Raw genomic sequence first — 21,801 nt, forward strand, 5'->3', positions numbered from 1 at the left:
ACCTGTGTCTGCCTCTTTCTTCCGACTAGGGTAGCAATATTTCTGTTGACATGATTGGCTAATCACTGGAGAGGCAGTGTGATGTTATGGTTTTTAGACCAGACTGAAACTTGACCGTGCTAGGTTCAAACCCTTAGTCAGCCATGAAACTCACAGGATAAACCTTTGAGTTGTCTCAGCCCAATTGACCTCAAAGGGTTATTGTGAAAATGGAGGGAGAGAAGCATGTGTGCCACCTTGATCTTCTTCGATCACAGGAAAAAATTGTCATAGATAGGCCTCAGCACAATAAAACAGATGTGATGGCAACTAGAAAGCAAGTGGAGGAAAATTCATTACAGATCTGACTGAGCATAGCCTAGAGCCTAACTGACATAAACCTTATGTTGTGGTGGTGATGGCAGCAAAATGTGTATGTATTCCTGCCATTGTTGTTGAATCCAACTGAGGTGTGCATGGGCTATTACATTGTGCCCGACTCTGACTGTTAGGCTTGGACTATATTTTTTGTCTCATTAGCATTTTGAAGATTTTTCCTAATATCCATTATGACTTGAATACTACTGTTAAATCAATCTGTAGCAGAGCTGACTGGGTCCTCTTCTTACCATATTATATTGGATGACTTTCATATTTGACACCAGCATATGTACCCAGTGTCTATGTTATGCTTTCTTGATCTGTGCCCATCTTGATGGATTGGTTGTGGGGCACTGGTGGTCTGGATCCAGAAGATAATGCCTTTCTGAGAGAACAGAACTTTCTGTCTGCATGCAGGTAAGCATTCCTATCTTATGAGTAGAGTTGAGAAATGGGTCGTGTGGCACTACTTTTGATTGCTCCTCAGCTATGTTGTGGTGTTGCTCAGTATATGCATATGTTGCTCCATGCTGTTTTACAACCTCTGGGAGAGTTTTCTGGTAATTGGGGTGAGGTGTCATTATACTGATTAGATCTGCTTCTCTATTATAGCAGATAGCAGGTCCCAGAGTTCCTAACTGGGATCAGTCATTGATTGAATGAAGGTAAATAAGCTGAAATGCAGTTGCTTATAGAGTTTCTTATGCTTATACTGACCACTCAGGAGCTCAAGGAGTTGTAGATTCTTGGATGGAGACAAACTCCTTCTAAAAGTTCATGGGCATCACTCATGCCCAGGATATGCTTTCAGTATGCATAGTTCATATTATTATTGCTATTGCTATTTTTATTATTAATCTTATATCCATTCCCTCAAATATTATTTCTGTTATATATTGCTTGAATTTTTGCAGATATTATTAAGGGTGAATCAATAAGAGAAAAAAAGCTTGGGAAGAATTGGTAAACACTATTATTAGAGCAGTAAAAAATTTGCTATACCCAAACCAGACCAGTAACAAAAAGGGGAAAAAACCTTCCTTGGAAGGAAAAATGAATATATATAGATTTTTCAATAGTACATTAATAAATATTTTTGTACTTTTATATTATTTTTCTATTATTATAAAGTGCAAAGTGCTAAAATGTGCAATACAATAATCAATACATATGAAAATTGATGTATATAACAATGTATCCTATTATGGCAAAGTTATGAAACAGTCCTTCCTATCATCACATACAATCTATATTACAAGTTCATAATACAATGTAATATCTAGTCCACAAGTCCAATTGGTGAAAAGGTGTCCTCAGGGATGATCATGCAGGTAACACTTCTTCAGTATCTTCTTTATAATAATTTATGTTTTTACTCTTTACAGGTACAATCACCATGTATCAACCAGATGTTCTCATTGGAATGGTATTCCTACTCCAGGATATGATTCTGTTGTAGGGCAGAGCCTGATGGGGCTTGCTCGCATATCAACTTTCCCATTTTGTGTTTCAAACTTTTTCAAAGGCTCATCATTCCACAAATATGTACTTAAGTACTTGCAGTGTTCTGACTCCTAACACCAGATTGGCTATCTTCCTGATGGAACACATCCGTCCGCAAGCCACCAACCCATCAAAGTAAGACACTCTGTTCCTAGTATTAACCCTATAACTTGACCGATGTGCCAGCTGCATCCTTTTCTGGGACAGAATAGACTTTGCTACTGTTTTTGCATTTTATGGCAGCTTCTTAATATGATTACATATTGTGTTGTATATCAGGCTGCTCTTCAACACATTCTAGAAATTTCAACTGGTCAAGAATTGTTTTCTTGGAGTGTATTGCATCAATTCAGCAAGTGTTCCATTGGTTTCCCATTTGGCTAAATTGGGTGCTCCTTTTTAACTATAGGGCCTTATAAAGACTAGGACTGGAATATATTGGGGCAGTATCTGCTCCTGTATAGCCTCTCTGTCAGTCAATTGAGTTTTTCTTAAGCTGGTTCCCTGAGTAAGGCTCCTTCAGCAGATGTCAAGTTACAGGTCAGAAAATGTGGGTCTAATGATCTTTTAAGTATTAGGGGCCCAAGCTGTCCAGAGTTCTAAAGGTCACAGCAGCACCTAGTACTGTGTCTAAACAAATGTGAAGCCAGTGTGAATGACACATAGTTCTGGCTTATTATGATCGGAGAAGCATGTCCTTGTAAGAATCCTAGCTGAATGCTTCAGCTGTAGTTTTGAACTATCTTCGAGGGCAGCCTCTCAAAAAGTGTATACTGTAATCAAGCCTCAATATTACTTCTTGTGTAACTATGGTATTGATAAGTTTTCTCAAAGAATGGATGTAGCTGGCAAAAAGCTTCAGTTGGAAAAAAGTGTTCTGGGCATTTCTAACACTTATTTGCTCAGAGGTTATAATGATCTCCAAGCTGTGTACCTGATCTTTCAGGGGCAGTGCAACACCATACAGGACCATTTCAAATAATTAACCTTGTCCTCCTGCACAGCACTTCATCATGTCTGAATTAAGTTTCAATAAATTGCCCATCCAGCTATTGGGCAACCCTCTACAGATTACATGTATGTGGAAATCAACCTGTCGGGCGGGGGGGGGGGCACACAAACACACTGACATTCTCCCATGTGTGATTGCTGGCTCATGTCTAGAAAGTATACACATACAGGCTCCTTTCTTGAAAACATTTAATAAAACAAAATTCTCATTCTCATAGATAACACATTAGTGCATACTCTTCCTATGGGTATATACTCCATGCTTGCAAGGCAGTGATTACACTGTCACAGCTCATTTCTTCAGATACCAGAAGGTAACTGAAGAAATGAGCTGTGGCTTACAAAAGGTCATACCCCACCATTAATTTTGTTAGTCTTATAGGTGCTACTGGACACTTGCTATTTTCCACTGCTAGACAGATTAACACGGCTACCCATCTTGATCTATCTCTTTTAATATATATCTACCAGAAACTAAGTAACCAACATGTTAGCATCTTGACTTGTGTGATAAGAAATTATTGAATGAGTAGATTCCATAGTGTGGTAATCCTAAGTATTGACTTCAGTGACTTAGAGGGTATAACTCTGCTTAGGACTGTTTTGTAAACCATTGAAAAATGCAGGGTGGGGTTGTTGGCATGTTTAAACTAGGGCTCTTTATGCTTCTTTCTGTGGTGTGAATAAGAATACTTCCTCATAACCTTATGTTTCAATTCAATAGCCTGGTGACAAAATTGAGCTTTTTTTTTTTTTTACTTGCTTCTGAACACACATTTTTTTCAACTTATGAATGTAGAACAATGGTATTTTAAAAGACAGAAGAGCATTAAAGGATGCCAACACAAGCTCATAACTTTCTTTTACTTCCTGCAGTGAAATTCTATTTCCTTCATGATTATGCTCATTATGCAGTTCTAGTGATGGTAATATAGTTGCTCATAGATACTGGACCATTGCGTATGTTGATCTGTCTTCATCCTTTTTGTAGCTGTTGTTTATATCTAAACAGCCCTGTCTCCTTCCTCATGTTTCAATGGGCTCATGGGTTCCTCATGTTTCAGTGGGTTCATGTCATCACCCACCATCCATATGGTGGTCTGGTCTCAGACATCAATTTAGTTGACCATGGCCACTGTCTGTAATGTCTGCTTTTTTGTTCTGTGGAGGGAAGCTCTCTGCTTCCTTATTCACCACAATTGGAAACAACAGATTTGTATGCCACTGCAAACCTTTTTAATTTCATGGGCATTGATATACAAAATTGCTAGCACTTGGACATGGTCAAAAAGGAAAAAAAGCCACCAAAGCGGAGCATTATATGCAGTGTCTCTTAATTTTGTACTATTGGTCACCATAATAAATTTGCAAATAGTTATAAGTACATGTCTCGCTGGTCAGATTATTGACATTGTAGTAACACTAGTTGTATTTATAGAAGAACAAGAAAGTATTCTGCTCCAAGCTTTCAGTTTGTTGTAGTGGCATATTGTAACATTAAGCTTTCTAGACAGCACAGCTAATGTTTCCCAGAAAGTATATTGTTCCTAGAGCAATAACACTTCAGAATGCAAATGCAGGATTGCAAGAATTGAGGGTAATCACAGTCCTGAACACTTCTTCAAGCTCCTCCCCTTCAAAACAATTCCATGAAACTGGAAAACTAGCATGTTAAAGAGAAGGTTAGGAAAGAATTCTTTATCACATGCTTGTTTCCCATGCAGAAGGAACTGTTGATATCAAAAATGTGATTTTCACTCAACTTTTGAAATGTTAATGCTATTTCAGAGTAGTTTGGATGGCTTGCTTGCAAATACTCATGGAAGTAATTTGTTTAAAGAACACTGGGTAATAATATTATTGATGTTGTTGTTATTAAAATACATCCACTAATCTTGATGGTTGCTATTGATGTTGGCCACTGATAAGATAGTTCCCAGTAGTTTCCATGAATAATGCACTAAAATATTAAAATTAACTTGACTGAAGAACATGAGGAAGGCAGTGGTTTTGTTTTTTTGCACTGAATAAAAATATCAGGGCATCCTGACCTAATGTATCATAGCTTTTTCTTCCAGATTAGTGTATGGTATGTATGGATAAGGGAAACACAGACCCCTGACCTCCCTCTAGCTATTGATTGTACACTCTCTCCCTGCAGAACAGCACTGGTGGGAAGGGAAGGGCATTTTGTACTGCTATGAGTGGGAGAAATTGGCAAAAAATTGCCCTCCCCTTGTGCATGCAGTAATCTAGGTGGGATCCAACCCAAAGAACTTTATAACAAACCATAAAAACTAACAGTTCACTGTCCATCTTCTGTGCAGCCCCACATGGGACTGCGCCTGCGCAGGCCTGCCGACCGGATTTTTCTTTTTTAGCCAACGTCCACTAGGGGGCGCCCATACGCACCAATGCGCCTGTGTGGCTTTTCCTGCCCGAGCGACATTGGGCGACGTCGCCCCCTTCCCCTCAGTTTCTTCTTTGCCGCCGACCGGTGAAGATCTAGCTGTCCGCTGTGAGAAGAAACGCCATTTTGTGAGAGAGATCATTCGTTTTTTCTGTCAAGTATGTCTGAGAAGTCGCTGTTTAAGCGCTGTTCGACCTGTTCGACAAAAATGACGAGAACGGATGGCCATTCCGTTTGCCTCGAGTGCTTGGGTGAAGGACACATCGTCGAGAGATGTGAGCATTGTCAACGGTTCACGCCTAAGGCCAGGGCTGAGAGGGCGAATAGGTTGAATGCCCTGCTTTGGAGGAGGGCTATGCGGGCGTCGGGAGCCCCAGATACCCCTGGGGGGCCACCGCCAGTTAGTGAGATGGCCAAAACCCCTTCGGTGGTCGGACAGTCTGTTCGTAGCTCCACTTCCACCTCTTGCTCCTGCTCGCCAGATCGGCTCTGACGAGCTCCGACTCCGACCTCGGATCCGAAAGATGCTTCGGGCTCCACTTTGGTTCGCAAACATCAAACCCCGAAGTCGGATCCGACTCGGAAGCAACGACACCGTTCCAAGTCTCCGACGAGGTCGGAACCGGCTCCACACCGGCTCCGAAGGTGCAGAGGACTTCATCGGATCCGAACATTCCGGCCGGATCGGCTCCTAAGCCGTCGGATCCGACAACGGAATCGACACCGTCGGCTCCGAAGCCTATGGAATCGACTCGCCTTAGCCTCGGTCCGAAGACTAGTGCCAGGTCGGAACCCAAGGCTTCGGATCCGTTGCCTACTTTGGTATCGCCGGATCCAGTGGACCGGAGTCAAAGCGCCGACCAGGGCTTAGCCTCCAAAGGCAAGAAGAAGGCTAAAAAGAAGTTGAAGCACAGACAATCGACTTCTGTCCAAACTGATGAGGTGCTCTGGGAGAAGCCCACGACTCCTTCACTGCACCTGTCGTCTTCGTCGTACCATTCCTCTGCTGATGACGGTGACCTGCCCAACGCTCCACCTCGTGTGGCCCATAAGTGGTCTGCTGGTGACTACGCTGGTAGAGAGAATCTACCTTATCGCTTGCCTAGGAGTGGATATGAAAAGGAAGGCTCCCTTTATGCAAGGTCTCACAGATCCTATTCTCCATCCTTTGGCAGAGAGTATTGGGGTGACACTCGGAGTGAGTTCTCCCACTATGGCTCTCCCGGGCATGTTTCGCCCTACCAGCAGCCTGAGCCTTACCAAGGTCCAAGCCTTAGCCCTCCGTCTGACCTGTCACCTGATGACATCATTATTGGGACTGGTCGTATTTCACCTTCGGAGGACTACCGGCTCTATACTGAGCAGATGATCCAAATGGCCCGTTCTTTGGATATTGAGATTTGGGCTGTAGATCTGAAACCAAAGGATAAGATTCTACAGTATGTCCAGTCTGGGAATCCTCCAACCATTGCATTCCCGTTCACTGAAGGTTTGGTGGAAATCATTACCACAATCTGTGACAAACCGGCTTCCGTTTACCCGACATCTCGTAAACTAGAAGCTCTGTATAAGAGATGACGTCTGTACGTATCTCTTTGCACATCCACCGCCTTCTTCCCTCATTACTGAGGAGATGCAGACCCGTCAGCGCCAAGGGTCCTATGCTGTACCCATCGACAAAGAGAGCAGAAAGCTGGATTCGTTGGGCAAGAAATTATACTCGTCTGCTGCCCTGACGCTCAAAATTTCTAACTATTCGGCAATCATGGGTGCCTATCAAATTTTCCTATGGAATCGCATGGCGATCTTCATGGAAAAGCTTCCGGCAGACCAGAAATTGTTGGCAAAAGTAGTGCTTGATGAGGCCCTACGACTGTCACGACAACAAATACATGCTGGCCGCGACACGGTTGACACATCTGCAAGAGCATTAGCATCTTCGATCGTGCTCCGCAGACACGCGTGGCTCCGCACGACTGCATTACCTGTCGAGACACGAAACAAAGTGGAAAATCTACCCTTTGAGGGTCAATCTCTGTTTTCATCGAAAACGGATGAATACCTGTCGCAGAAACGTAAAGATCGGCTAACAGCCCGTTCCTACGGTATTCTCCCAGCCAGGCCATTCACCAAGAATCGATTCCATTATCGTTCCTTGCAGGGCTATCGTAGTCGACAGCAGAGATATCAACCGTATCCACGTTATGGGTCCTACAGGCAATTCCAGCCCCCTGCGAGCTCTTTTCAGCGCCGGAGGCCTAGCTACCGCCCACGTTGCGGTCAACAAACCCACAATGCCAAAGAGTCAGCAACTCGACCTAAACAGTTCTGACTAGAATTTGAACAATCTGTCGTGTTTGGAAACAGATTGGCTTAGTTTGCCTCAGCATGGGCAGAGATTACCACTGATAGTTGGGTTCTTAACATTGTTACAGTTGGTTATAAAATTCAGTTTGATGTTTACCCAGTGTTGTCTCTTCCTGACCACTCAGTACAATCCTCTTCTGATAAGTTGCAGGCTGAGGTTGTAACACTGCTGGAGAAGGGGGCCGTACAGGAGGTACTCCCTCATGACCCCCTCTTGGGTTCTTACTCTAGGATGTTCCTTGTAGACAAGAAGGATGGAGGTGTATGGCCCATTTTAGACCTGAGAGAATTGAATAAATTCGTTCTCGTTAAGCGGTTCAGAATGCTTACCTTAAATACAGTCCTCCAGTTAATGCCTGAGGACATGTGGTTCGCCGTCCTGGATCTCAGGGACGCATACTTCCATATTGCCATCCATCTTAATCATAAGAAATACCTTAGGTTCCTTTGTAACAATAAGGCCTACCATTATCAGGTACTCCCTTTTGGACTGTCAACAGCCCCCCAGGTTTTTTCTAAATGTATGGCTGTTGTAGTTGCACACTTGAGGGAACAAGGTTGTACCATCTATCCCTATCTTGATGATTGGCTTTTGGCAGCACCCTCTTCTGATGCACTCCGGGTCCAAATTAATAAGGTGATGCTTACCTGCTCCCGGTTAGGGCTCTTGGTTAACCTCAAAAAATCTAACCTTACCCCTTCCAGGAGAATACTGTTTATCGGTATGGAACTGGATGGCAATGTAAATAGAGGTTTTCTTCCCAGAGAATGTGCATTAAAGATTGGCAGAATGGTGAATCTCTTTTCGAGATGTAGGTTCCAGTCGGTAACTGCTATCCAGAGACTACTAGGCCTTATGGCCTCTTCTACAGCAGTTACCCCTATGGCCCGGTTGCACATGCGACCTTTCCAACTGTGGTTCCTCTCTGTTCATGATTTTGAACATGAATCCCAGAACAAGCGATATTCCATCCCTAGAGGGATTCTCCATGCCTTACGATGGTGGCTTAATGAGACTAATCTCCTTGGGGGTATTGCATTTGGGGCCACCCAAACCGAGATCACAATCTCGACTGATGCCTCCACAATAGAATGAGGAGCCCAGTGTGGAGCCCTTAGGGCACATGGGGTTTGGTCAGAGCAGGAAAGGGAAGATCACATTTACCTGCTAGAATTGAGAGCAGTCCGTTATGCCCTTATCGTGTTCGCAGACACGCTGCAGCAGAAGTCCGTTCAGGTACTCATGGACAATTGCACCACGATGTTCTACCTGAACAAGCAAGGGGGCATTACCTCCAAGGCCCTCTGTGACGAGGCCATTCGGATTTGGGAATGGGCCATGGACAGAGGCGTGTTCATTCATGAGGTCCATATTCCTGGCACCACAAATGTCATCGCGGACAAACTGAGTCGTATGCGGTCCGACAGTTACGAATGGACCATAGCAGACAACTACCTGAACGCCATCTTTTTGGACTGGGGGTTCCCAGACATAGACCTCTTTGCATCAGAGGACAACCAGAAGGCCCCACGATTTTGCTCCAGGGGAGGTCTAGGTCACCACTCCCTCGGGGATGCGTTCCAGATACACTGGACAGGGCACCTGTTTTATGCCTTCCCTCCGTTCCCGCTGTTGTCTCGGATCGTCAGCAAAGTTCAGAGGGATGAGCCTCACATAATTCTAGTAGCTCCCTTTTGGCCCAGACAAGCTTGGTTCCAACATGTCATGCAGGTTTCACAGGGGTCATATTATCGGTTCACTCTGAACCCGGACCTTCTGTCCGACAAAGGGGTTTGGTATCACGACCTACCCAAACTGGACCTCACTGCTTGGCACATTCTGGGTCGGAAGGGATGTCTGACAGAGTAGCGGAGATTTTACTGAATGCGCGTAGGGACACTACTCGCAGGTCATACTCTGCTAAATGGAAGCGTTTTGAGACCTGGGCTAATGACAAAGGAGTGAATGTTTGGGATTGCCACCTGTCATCTGTGTTTGAGTTCCTTCTGTCTCTAAAGGACGGAGGACTTTCTAATTCCTCTATTAAAGTTTATTTGGCAGCCATTTCAGCCTTCCACCCTAAGATAGATGGGAAAACAGTTTTCTACCACAGCCTGTCGAAATCTTTTTTAAAGGGGTTGTATAATATGTTTCCACAAGTCAAGGAAATTGTTCCTCAATGGTCATTGCAAGTAGTGTTAGCGGAGCTTATGAAGTCGCCCTTTGAGCCCCTGGCTATTGTGAATTAAAAAGGCTGTCCTTTAAGGTGGTTTTCTTGATCGCTATTACCTCTGCTACTTGCATGCTAAGTTACCTTGCCCTTTGGAAGTCAAAGCTCATTCCACTAGGGCGCAAGCTGCCTCTGCGGCCTTCCTTACGGGAGTGCCCTTGCAAGATATCTGCAGGGCTGCAACGTGGTCATCTTCCGACACGTTCGCTAAACATTATGCTCTAGATGTGTGGGAAAGGAAAGAGGCTGCTGTTGGTCAGACAGTACTACAGTCTCTTTTTCAATGAGAACACATGCCCGCCTCCTGGGTAAGTGGCTTGTGAGTCTCCCATGTGGGGCTGCACAGAAGACGGACAGTGAAAACAGAGTTGCGCTTACTGTAACTACTGTTCATTGACGTCTTCTGTGCAGACACACAAACCCTCCCTCCTACCCCGCTGTGTTCTTCCAGGTAATGTGAAGGCATTCGGCGGCAAAGGAGAAACTGAGGGGAAGGGGGCGACGTCACCCAATGTCGCTCGGGCGGGAAAAGCCGCGCAGGCGCATTGGTGCGTACGGGCACCCCCTAGTGGACGTTGGCTAGAAAAGAAAAATCCGGTCGGCAGGCCTGCGCAGGCGCAGTCCCATGTGTGTCTGCACAGAAGACGTCAATGAACAGTAGTTACGGTAAGCGCAACTCTGTTTTCTGGCTTTACTGAGGGGCTCTTGATCATGAGCAGAAAAGAGAGATGATTAGAGCAACAGTGAAGAAAAAGGAAGAATCTGACAAGGCATAGGCTAGAGCTCATTTCACAGCTTACTCTGTAGTGGTGATGGCGGCAAAGAAACTATCTTTCTCTGCCACCGTTGCATCTACACATTGTAGACCTGCAGGAGTCATTCAGGTAGTCAGGGGCCGATTGGGTTCCAGCCTACAGGAGGAAGCGGACTGTTCTGCATCCTGCTGCAATGATTTTGCTAAGCACTTTGCAAACAAAATCTTCTGTATCTGTTTCAACTTGGGCTCTACATTAGCAATGACAGGATTAGATGGTCCCAGGGTGCCAATTTGTCCAGTTGTGTGGGATACTTTTGGGAAATTTGAGACCTGCCATCTCTTGTACAACCCTTGCCCCTCTTGGCTGCTTAAATCTGCTGGCACAGGGCCCTTTCAGGCACTATAGTTGCAGTCCTACTTCAATGGTAAATTTTGGAGCGTGATGCTAGGAGATTGGTCCTCCACTTCTTGGCCTCTGGCCTACAGGGTGCACCAAGGTTCCATCTTGTCCCCCATGCTTTTCAGTGTCTATGCAAAGCCTCTGGGATAGGTCATCCAGAGATTTGGGCTGAACTGCCACCAATGTTCAGAGGACATTCAGCTCTCTTTGGAGCTACCAGCAGATCTTAGGGAAGCTGTGGAAACTATGAGGCAGTTTTAGAGTAGATGAGGGCTAACAAGCTGAAACTTAATTCTAACAAGATGGAGGTGCCACTGGCGGTAGGCAGGCCTGGGTTATCTCCAGCTCTAGATGGGGTTGCAGTCCCCCTAAAAGAGTAGGTTTGTAACGTGGGGGTGCTCCTGGAACTGGGCCTGCTTTGGGATAAACAGGTGGCAGTGTTTGCCAGGTGTGCTTTTCCTAGCTTTGGCTGGTGAGCCAGCTGCAGCCCTTCCAGGGAAGGAAAGATCTTTCCCTGGTAATATCTAGATCAGATCACTGCAATGCACTATATATGGGGCTATTCTTGAAGATCGTCTGGAAGCTACAACTAGTGCATAATGTTGCAGCCAGAGAGTTGACCAGAGTGAGGACAATGTCACTCCAGCCTAGTTCCATCTGCACTGTCTCCCAATTTGCTTCTGGGCCCAATTTAAGGTACTGGTATTGACTTTTAAAGCCCTATATGGCTTGAGGCCAGGATGCCTTAAGGACTACCTTCTCCCATATGAACCTATTTGTTCACTCAGGTCATCTTCAGAGGTCCAGCTTCTGGTCTTCCTGCCATCTGATGGTAGATGGTAGCAACCCAAGAAATGGCCTTCTCGGTCGTGGGAGATTCATCTGCCCCCCTCTATCACCATTTTCCACCTGCAGCTGAAGATTTTTGTTTTGTTTGGCATAACCCTAAGAACTGTTACTGGCCCTCCTCCCTGTTCTGTGCACTGTGTGTATGTGTTTTTATTGAATGGTTTTAGACTATTTTAAATGTTCTTTGGAATTTAAATTGTTTTAAATTTTTTAATGTTGCACTGTTTTCTGCCTTGGAAGACCCTTTTTGGGTGGAAAGGCAGTATACAAATGTTTTAAAATAAATTCCTGAAGAAATTCCTGGCTTCATGGTACTAAAATTATGCCTTTAGCAACAAACAAAACTATTCTGCTGAATGTTTTCTAATATCCAGGGTTACAGAACCAGGGTTGAATCCACATTACTCATTCTAAGTCACATGTTCCCCGCATTCCCCACACAATCCCGAGTGCCGGTCACATTACCTCATTAAACAGACGCATTTCATTTGCATTTCTCCTGAATATGTGGTCACAGGTTTTCAACGGGAGTTTCACGGTGGCCGTGAACGGGCCAATGCACAATTTATGCGTTTTTTTTTAAAAAACCTGTCTCTCCGGCCGTTCCGAGAGTTCCTATTGGCTGATTCAACTTGCAAGTGCTCCGTAGTCTGCAAAAGACTGTTTTTGACTTCATAGCATTGGATTTATTGATTATGCTGTTTCTGAATCAAATCTGGTAGTTTGAAAAATCATTTTGGGGTGAATCCATCCTCAGAACGGACTCGCAAAACTTCCTTTTTAACTGTTTTTTATTTTTTTAATTGTATATTACTGTAATATCAAAATTACGAAATATCGAAATAATGACACTCCAAGGAAGTGAAACTTCAGTAAAATTCAGGCACTGAACTGTCCTGCATAGGAAATGCCCACGAAAGCTTCCCACATGCTTCCAGATTTCCAAAAAAGAAACGGGAGAGAGCCATCAGTGCTGTCAGTGGGGGAAAGAGAGGCATCATTATCTTCAATGATGATTCTTTATAAGGCAAGATCGAAATAACGGAAAAGTGCGCTAAAAAAAATAAAAAAAATGGGTGGGAAAAAAGGTCCTGCCCAAAAAAGCAGTTTTCGAGCGGCCATGTGACCAGAGGGACGCGCGAGAAAGACGGATTGGAAGCAGGAATGTGAATGAAGAGGAAAAAATCGCGGATTGGAGGCAAACGGAAGATATCTGATAAACATGCGGGTAATGGGTGAATGTGGATTCGACCCAGGAAAGAAAGCATTTACATGCTATTGCTTACTGAACTGATGACTGTCTTCATATGGAGGAGGTATGAGTACCTTCCTCATGGCCACCAGTTTAGTGTGTTAATTGGTATGATTCATTGCCTTCAAAAAGAAAGGTGGGCAGAGATCACATGAACTGGTCTAACATGCATGTAGGTTTCCATGGGCTGCTGGCATTGGCATGTTGCATTATGTGCATACTGGAAGCAAGGAAAGAACACCTGCTCTTTCACTCTGTGAACAGGACCAGCAGCCTGCTGGGAAGTATGCCAAAGATTCTTAGAAGCAGTTCTTAGTTTACATCATTAAAAATATAATGAAACACGATTTCTCAAAATACATTTTCTAACACTGACAATTTAGACCACAGCCCAAGACATAATCAAACACACTAATTCATTTAAAGCAAAAAATATTTTTTCCCTACTGCAGCAATGCAGATGACAATGTGTTTCCTTTAGGAGGAAAATGGTTTCTTATATCAAATCAATTTTAAACAGCAAGGCGTTTTCCAAATAAGTCATTTGGTGGGCAATGGTTATTTGACACTGAATTACAATGAATATTGTTAGACTCTAATACTGTCACCACACCTGCTGTACTTTGTAAATCAATGTTCATTTTTTCCCAAGCACTGTTCAACAAATATAAACCTGAGAAGAGATGACCCTTTTAATTCCTTAATACAGGCTACAGTTTGGTTTGATTTATGGAAGATGAGTTGACTATTTATAAAATATGTATCTGCAAGATGCAGTTTATGAGAAACTTGGCTTTTGGGACACATTAATTCTAAGCGCAGATCCAACTTTCATGTTTTATAATATAACTCTGACAGCTGTAATTTCAGATTAAAGATTTTTCATTCACATTCCCATCCTGATTGCTCTGGATGGGCCTTGTATTACCTTATTGTCAATAGCAAGTGTTCTTCCTATTGGGAGTCATTTAATAACCAGCTGCCACTTAAAGTGGAGACAGAATATTTGTCTCGGACAGCTCATCTCAAGGATAGTTTCTCTTCACAGAGAGCTGGGACTTCTTCAAGGAAAACAACAGCTGGACCCTTGGCCATTGTCCTCTCTTTTTCTTTTGTAGAGCCTAGTTAAAACAAATACCAACACTAATTGTGAGTTTTTGGAATGCATTTGTTAGCCTTTTTTTTTTAAGTTACAGTCTACTACTTTTAGGGTGAATACTTTTCTCTCTCCTTCATTGTACAAATATCCACTTTTTGTATTGTCCCTCCCTCGCTAACTTAAAACAGTGGTGATGTTTTAGATTTCACACACCTTCACTGATCATCTGCCTTTGTTTGGCTCATTAGCTTAATTTTACATTAGGCTACTTCTGATTTGCAAAAGTTAACCCCCCCCCCCAAATCAAGGATAACAAATTGTTTGCCCACAGAAACTAATTTGGAAAAAGCTCTCTCTCTCTCTCTCTTTACATCAGTATTCTTGTCCTGTATGAAAATGGTTCCATGTGTGGAAATATCTTTATTTAGAAACTGCCTTTTAAATTTTCTTAACTTGACAGGAAGGGATTAGCCTCAGAGGCTGTGATCGGTAACAAAACAAGAAAAAGAAGAATATATGTATATTGAAGGGGAAGAGATTTCAGGAAAAAAATGTTCCCTTTCATGGCTAATTAAACTGGCAAACAAATCAATCAGCAGAAATAGCTGATTAATTTATTATGTCTTTGGAAGCTTACTCTATCTTAATGTTCTAGATGCACACTAAAATTATTATGCCATCATCTTATAGGATAAACATTTACCTTTAAGCTTTTATCTATCCATAATATCGATCAGAGTCTTGGGTAAGTAATGGAAATTCAGGTTTATATAAATGTGCTTGGTGTAAACAGCTGTAAAAACTAACCAAACCTGTTATTGGTGATTAAACATATTTTTTCCTTTTTCGATCCTGTTCTGTATTTGTGCTTGTGAAAACATTAAGTGCAAGTGAATGGCATAGTAGAAGGCAAGGTAAAACCTGCCAAGTGTCGTATTTCTGTAATCCACTTCCATATTTATCATCTGCCAGTTTGTAAGTGCTCATATGCACTTTGAATACATTATGAAGGTTTTTGAACATATCATTAGAACAGCCTGGGAAAATATTCAGTCTTTGTGGGTTACATTGATAAATATCAGCCACAGCATTGATGTTTCCTATTGAAATGTGAATACTTGAGTTTAGTTATTTTCTGACATTGGAATATTTTGGTGCTCTTCAGGCTGAACATGTAATTTGTTGGTCGGTTAAAACTTAAAAAAAAACCCAGTTAAATATTTTACAGATGAGGAATGAGGTTTTGTTTTACGTGTCATAAACATTCCTTGGATTGTGGTTCTGAGCTTTTAAGAATCTAACTTGGAAAATTATATATGTTGCATTTCATTATCTATTTCTGCCCCCCTCCATATCAATCTGTGCTAACCAATTGGTAGATTACACTTTATATAGGTTCCACATTGCTTCATATATGATGTGAGACAAGGAGTCTTCTGTCTGGGGCAATAGCTTACTAAAATGTATTGAAATTAATGCCTGTGTGTAGTGTCTACAATGCTCTCTTGAATCTCATCATCTTAAACAAATGGCTCCCTCTTTGTTTTACCTTTCTAATTAGCAGGCCCCCATCTGACCATTTCAGTGCTCTCCACACTTCTTCATCTTCTTCTTTACACATGCCCCTCATATCTTTTTGTACATTACCATTGTTAAGATTTTTAATTTAAATCAAGAAAGATGAAGTATTCTAGGAAATCACTACTGAGGTTAAGGTTTCCTCCCCTCTTAACATTGATTGCCCATTTGAACACTATTTTCCACTATACTGTGTGGTACACAGCAAGGCTAATAAAGAACAAAATCAGCTGCTCACTATGTAAATATCTTAGGATACCCATTTCAATTACACATATGTGTGGAAAATAAATTATGTTGTCTTCATTATCATGAGAGCCATGTTGCCCTTCCCTGCATAGTGAAGGGAAGGGTCACTTTTAGGGACTTATACCAAAGATATTTTGGAGGCAAAATGCAAAACAATTACATGTAGCAAGAACTGAATACAGATTAAAATATAGTAAAGGAAATACTCTTCATAATAGAGTTATCTGCAAGGTCCAACCTTCAGTGCTTAGCAGTCTGTGGTAAAAGTTCAAAATGGCTTGTTCATTTTTCAGTATTCTTGCTTGCAAAGATTCTTCCAGGTGTTAAAGAAGTTTTACCATGGACAAAGGACCCAAGTGAAGACATAACACCAGTGCATAGAACGGTGCACTCTGTTTCCGCTCATTTCACATGCACACAATGTTTGTTGTGACGTTACACAGATTAGAAGGTCTCTGCAGAGCCCCTGTAACCCCTTCAAGGCCTGCCTCTGGTTTGGAGCACTTCTGAGCCCTATAACAATCCCTCTGAGTGAATGCTGCACGTTCACTTCGTGTGGAAAGTGACGGTTGGATCAACTTGTCTGTTATGGGATGGATCATGTCTCAAGATTTTAGGGCCCTTTAGAACTATTAAAGTTGAATGGGGTCTCTTAGAATAATGAAATAAAGCATGCCAGATTGTAACCTCCACAAATATTTATTTTATTTATTTAAAATATGTATATGTCCACCCTTTCCCTAAGTATATATATTCCTATATCTCTTCTAATATATCCACCTTCTAACAAAGTCAAACTGCCTTAAACAATACTTTTTAAAAATTTATTTGTTTCACTGAATGCTGATTTTTATATCTGGCTTGGATTCTCTTAAACAGCAGATGATAAACCTGTATCTGTACTACTTCAGACTGAAGGGGGTGATTTGCACAAGAAAGAAAGCTTTCTTTGCACAAGAAAGAAGCTTTTTTCCCTCATTTGTGACAAGTTTGTTTTCCATTAAAAAAAAGGTAAAGGTAGTCCCCTGTGCAAGCACCGAGTCATTACTGACCCATGGGGGGATGTCTCATCACGACATTTTCTTGGCAGACTTTTTACAGGGTGGTTTGCCATTGCCTTCCCCAGTCATCTCCCCCAGGAAATTGGGTACTCATTTTACCGACCTCGGAAGGATGGAAGGCTGAGTCAACCTTGAGCCGGCTACCTGAACCCAGCTTCCGCCGGGATCGAGCTCAGGTTGTGAGCAGAGCTTGGATTGCAGTACTGCAGTTTACCACTCTTCGCCATGGGGATCTTTGTTTTCCATATGCAGATAGAAAAAAAATTTGTATAAAGGACCTCAAAAACAACTCAGAAACAATCGAGATGGTACAGCCAAGTCAGAGATTCAACATCTCCTCTGCTATTTAGGTGGACTGGGTTTGCTGGCAAAATCACAAGGCAGGCTCACAGCATATTCTTTGTCCTCTTCTGAGGCTTATTCTCACTCTCATGATCTGTAGATATACTTTCTGGTACCTGCCAGTGATCAGTGACTATGGATCCTCCATAGTCAGAGGCAGAAAGCTTAATGCCAGAGCTAGGAGGCAATATCATGGGAAGGTCCTGGCCTTTGTGCTCTGTTTTCTGGCCCTTCAGGGCAACTTGTTGGCTGCTGTATGAAACACATTGCTAATGGTTGTAAAATGTGCACTTAAACTTCTATGGCAAATGTACTGGCTAAGTGCTGTAATAAAGAATCAGTCAGAAACACATTGCTGGATAGGGCTGCCAGGTCCCCCAGTGTGGGGGGGAACTGTAGGGTTGCCAGCTCCAAGTTGGAAAATTCCTGGAGATCTTGGGGGGAGGGGTGAAACCGGGAGAAACCTGGAGAAAGTGGGGTTTGGGGAGGGAAAGGACCTTGGCATGGCATAATTCCATAAAGTCCACCCCCTCCAAAGTAGCCATTTTCTCCAGGTGAACTGATCTCTGTGGCCTGGAGACCAGTTGTAATTCTGGGAGATCTCCAGCCACTACCTGGAGGCTAAGTAAGCAAAACAAGGGAAACGCCCGGATAGTGAAAACTACAAACAAACAACAATTCCGGGAATATACAATCAATAACAATTCATTTTCTTTTATAGTGCAAAGGTGCAAACGTGCAAAGTACAAAGATAATATACAATAAATATAATAAATACAATAAGATCTTTGGTTTCTTATGTCCAAGTGGTCACAGAATAATAACAATGTCCAAAGGGGAATAACATGGAAACCCACAATGGGGACTAGGCAGAGAGTCACAGTACTGGATGGGCGGTGACCCCAGTCCAAATTGAGGTAAAATCCAAATGTGCTGACGGGATTATGCGAGCATCTTATACAATTCCCGTTTCATATAGGTCATACTTCTTCCTGGGCACAATTAATTCTGGACTGTAACAAAAATATAAATCTTTTAAGAATATAATCTTTTTAAAAAAGTTTTTAAAATTTCTTGAAAAATCTTTAAAATATTTTCACAATCCAACAAAATTACATTATGTATACCACATACTTACTGGTCACCATTTAACTAGATACATCAATGTGACTACTCATAATATTCTTCCCAGCTTCAATATATCACGGACATGAATAATGACGTGGACAAGAAACGTACATGAAAAGGGATCTCTTAAATACATAGTTACAAATTGATTGATTAACATAATTCCATCAAATGATATCCTAAAGGACAGCAAAACTTACATAAATCATGCATCCATCAGATAATGAAACTTACATAAATCCAAGGGAAGATAGACATACTATACAGTAACAGTACTACTACAGTAACAGTAGTGGATATGATCAAGGAACCGTTCACCGAGGATAGTCCCAGGAGACTATTGCAACTTGAAACTAGGTGGATTTTCAAACTTCGGAGCCTCGCCCCGGGCGGGCTCAATAATGAAATTGACTATTCGTGTTTTCTAGGGTAGTATTTTGAGATTGCTGTTATTCCTTCCACTTCTCCTAGCTCAGCACTATAAGCCCAACTTTGGGGTATGTACAGTTAGTTTATATATACATAGAAGTTTATATATACATAGAAGGGTATAGTATGTCTATCTTCCCTTGGATTTATGTAAGTTTCATTATCTGATTTTATTGCAATGGAACAAAAAGGAAATTAATAACACTGGCCTTTTCTGCTAACAGAGTGATAGATTTTGTTAAAAACAAAATCTTGTACCTATTGTTACCTATTTCATAATTCCTTATCTCAAGGGGACAAAGGAGAACCTGCATGAAATGGTTTTGTTAATAAATTTGAGTCTATAACTATATTCATTGATGAAAACCTGGAAATGAGGGAAAGGAGAGAATGAATTACTTGCAACTGCTACAGATTTTAGCAGCAGAAAGCAGAGGCGGGAGTCCAGAGGTGGGATCAGGTATGGATAAGAAGCAGTAATCTAGGTATTGAGGCATGAATATCTGAACTGGGAATTTGGAGTCTAGATGGATTATGAAGCAGTCCTTCATTTGAAGCTCTTAGATTGGACTGGGTGTGAGTAGATGGTAAGGCAGATAATTATCCTAAGCTGCACTTGCATCCCAAACCTTCTTCATTCCAATTCCAAAACTAATTTTCTAGAGAACGAGAAGGCTTGCACACACACATATATATATTTGATTGGGTATAGTAAAAGTTACTACACAACTTTTTTGGTTTTGGAATTTATCTGTGGACCAATGTGTCTCTTTGCAGCCTTCATTATGAAAGAGATTCCTTCCAAGAAAGCTTGTTTTTAAGATAGCAGCATTAATAGGATTTCTTCAAAGAACCTAGAGATCTCACTGGATAGTTTTTGGTACCCTAAATTTGTCAGTTCAGTATCTTCCTTTCCTCAGAATAAATATTCAAGTAACAAGAGTTATTCATATTTTCTTATTTTAGATTTAGTCGGATTTCAGAGTGTGGAACTGAGCATAGCACTTTGTGAAATGCATGTCCCTGTTGAGTCATTGGAGAAGGTGGGTTGGAAGGGAATTAAAAGGACTATTGAAATAAACAGTGCCTGTGAGGGAAGTGTACAGCTAAGTCCTCCCAGCACTTTTCCTCTCTTCCCAATGAAAATAAATAAATAAAGTGACTCTAAAAGGTAAAAGCTGGAGTTTCCTATTTAAGCAAAAAGTGAAGTACATTTGAAGCAGGGAAATTTTTCGAACTTTCCACCCATCCCTGTACAGACTGTGCTTGAGTATTTACTGTAAACAAACTTAGCAGACCTCTGGAGGCTAATAGGGCTGTTGATTGGTGTTTGTTCAGCACAGCGGGGTCTGGCGCGTGATATCTGGGCTTCTGTGTATTGATGAGTGTGGGCTGCTGGTGGGAGGTATAGTCTGTTTGAGGGCTGGAAAAGTCTTGTTAGTTCTTTATGGCTGGGCAGCATGAAAGACACTTGTTTATTTAGAATTCTTCAGTCCTCTAGGTCATTTGTGGAATCTGGAATAAGGGAAACTCCAACCATTCTCCTAGCAGAAGTATCTGGTGATAGTTTTTTTGCCATGATTTATCTGGACCATGACTTAGAATAACCTTCAGGCATAGGTATTACTCCCTTAGAGTTTATTTCTGCATTCCACAAACTATGTACTGCAGAGCAATCTTGCAGAAGCCTATGGGTCTAATTCAAACTCTTTGTGGATTGAAAACTTAGTTAAAATGGCAAGGCAGGCATTAAGAATTTGTTCTTGTGAAGTTATAGTTTTTTGTTTTTTTTAAAGTTTGCCAAGAAATGAATCAAACATAAATGTGGGCTTGTCATGCAGTAGCAAATTCTCTATGTGCTGTAGCTGTAAAACCTATGCAACTTTAATTAGTAAGAAAGTAGAAAACAATGGGTGGGTGTATAAAGTGTTATCTAATGAACACAAGGGAGATGCGTTTCTTTGCTGTCTTATATTTTAAATTTTAAAATATGAGTTAAGGTGAAACATTTCTAATTTATTTTTCTCAGGAATCATGTTAGTTTTTTAATTGCCGAAACATGCATGGTTGAGGACAAATTCTAAAATAAATTGTTTGCCCAGTGTATTGGATTTGTGTTTCTCATCCCAGAAAGCAAGTTATTCACTTCCCTAGAGGGAACAGGAAATTATTTTGATACTGACAATGAAAATTGTGACTCTGACTCTAAAAAGTAGTCTTTTCGTCAAAATCTTCTTGAACAAAATCAAGTTGAACCTGTATCATAACTTGTATTGCATTCAGGTTACATCTGTTTCCATAATCATCTTCAGTTCTTACTACTAAATTTAGTTATCAAGATGAGAATATATGTACCTTAATGGGTAAAAAAACGACTTGCAAATTAGGAGATTCATTGGGTAGAGCTGAGTTAAGACAACCAACTGCAACTTTCTCAAGTAGATGAACCCTCAATGCCCATCCCATTTTATTGAAGACATATTGATCTTGCTGATGTAAACCAAATGTTGTCTGCAATCTGCAACTTGGTTCACTCAGGCAAAAGTTTGTGACCCGTAATCACCACATTAACATGTCTAATTGTAACTGACAGGGCAATTTCCTGGTTGCTATTGTTTGAGACAAGCAGAGAGACTGCAAGCTACCAGTAATCTAAAAGGTCTTAGCCATATTAGCAGTCAGTCATATTAACACTTCTAATTCTAAATGACAGACAAAAAAGTAGAGAAATAATTTCTATAGATCAAATGCTGCTTTAATTAACACTAATGTTTC

The sequence above is a fragment of the Eublepharis macularius genome, chromosome 10, assembly GCF_028583425.1.
Source record: "Eublepharis macularius isolate TG4126 chromosome 10, MPM_Emac_v1.0, whole genome shotgun sequence".
In the NCBI taxonomy this organism is placed as follows: domain Eukaryota; kingdom Metazoa; phylum Chordata; class Lepidosauria; order Squamata; family Eublepharidae; genus Eublepharis; species Eublepharis macularius.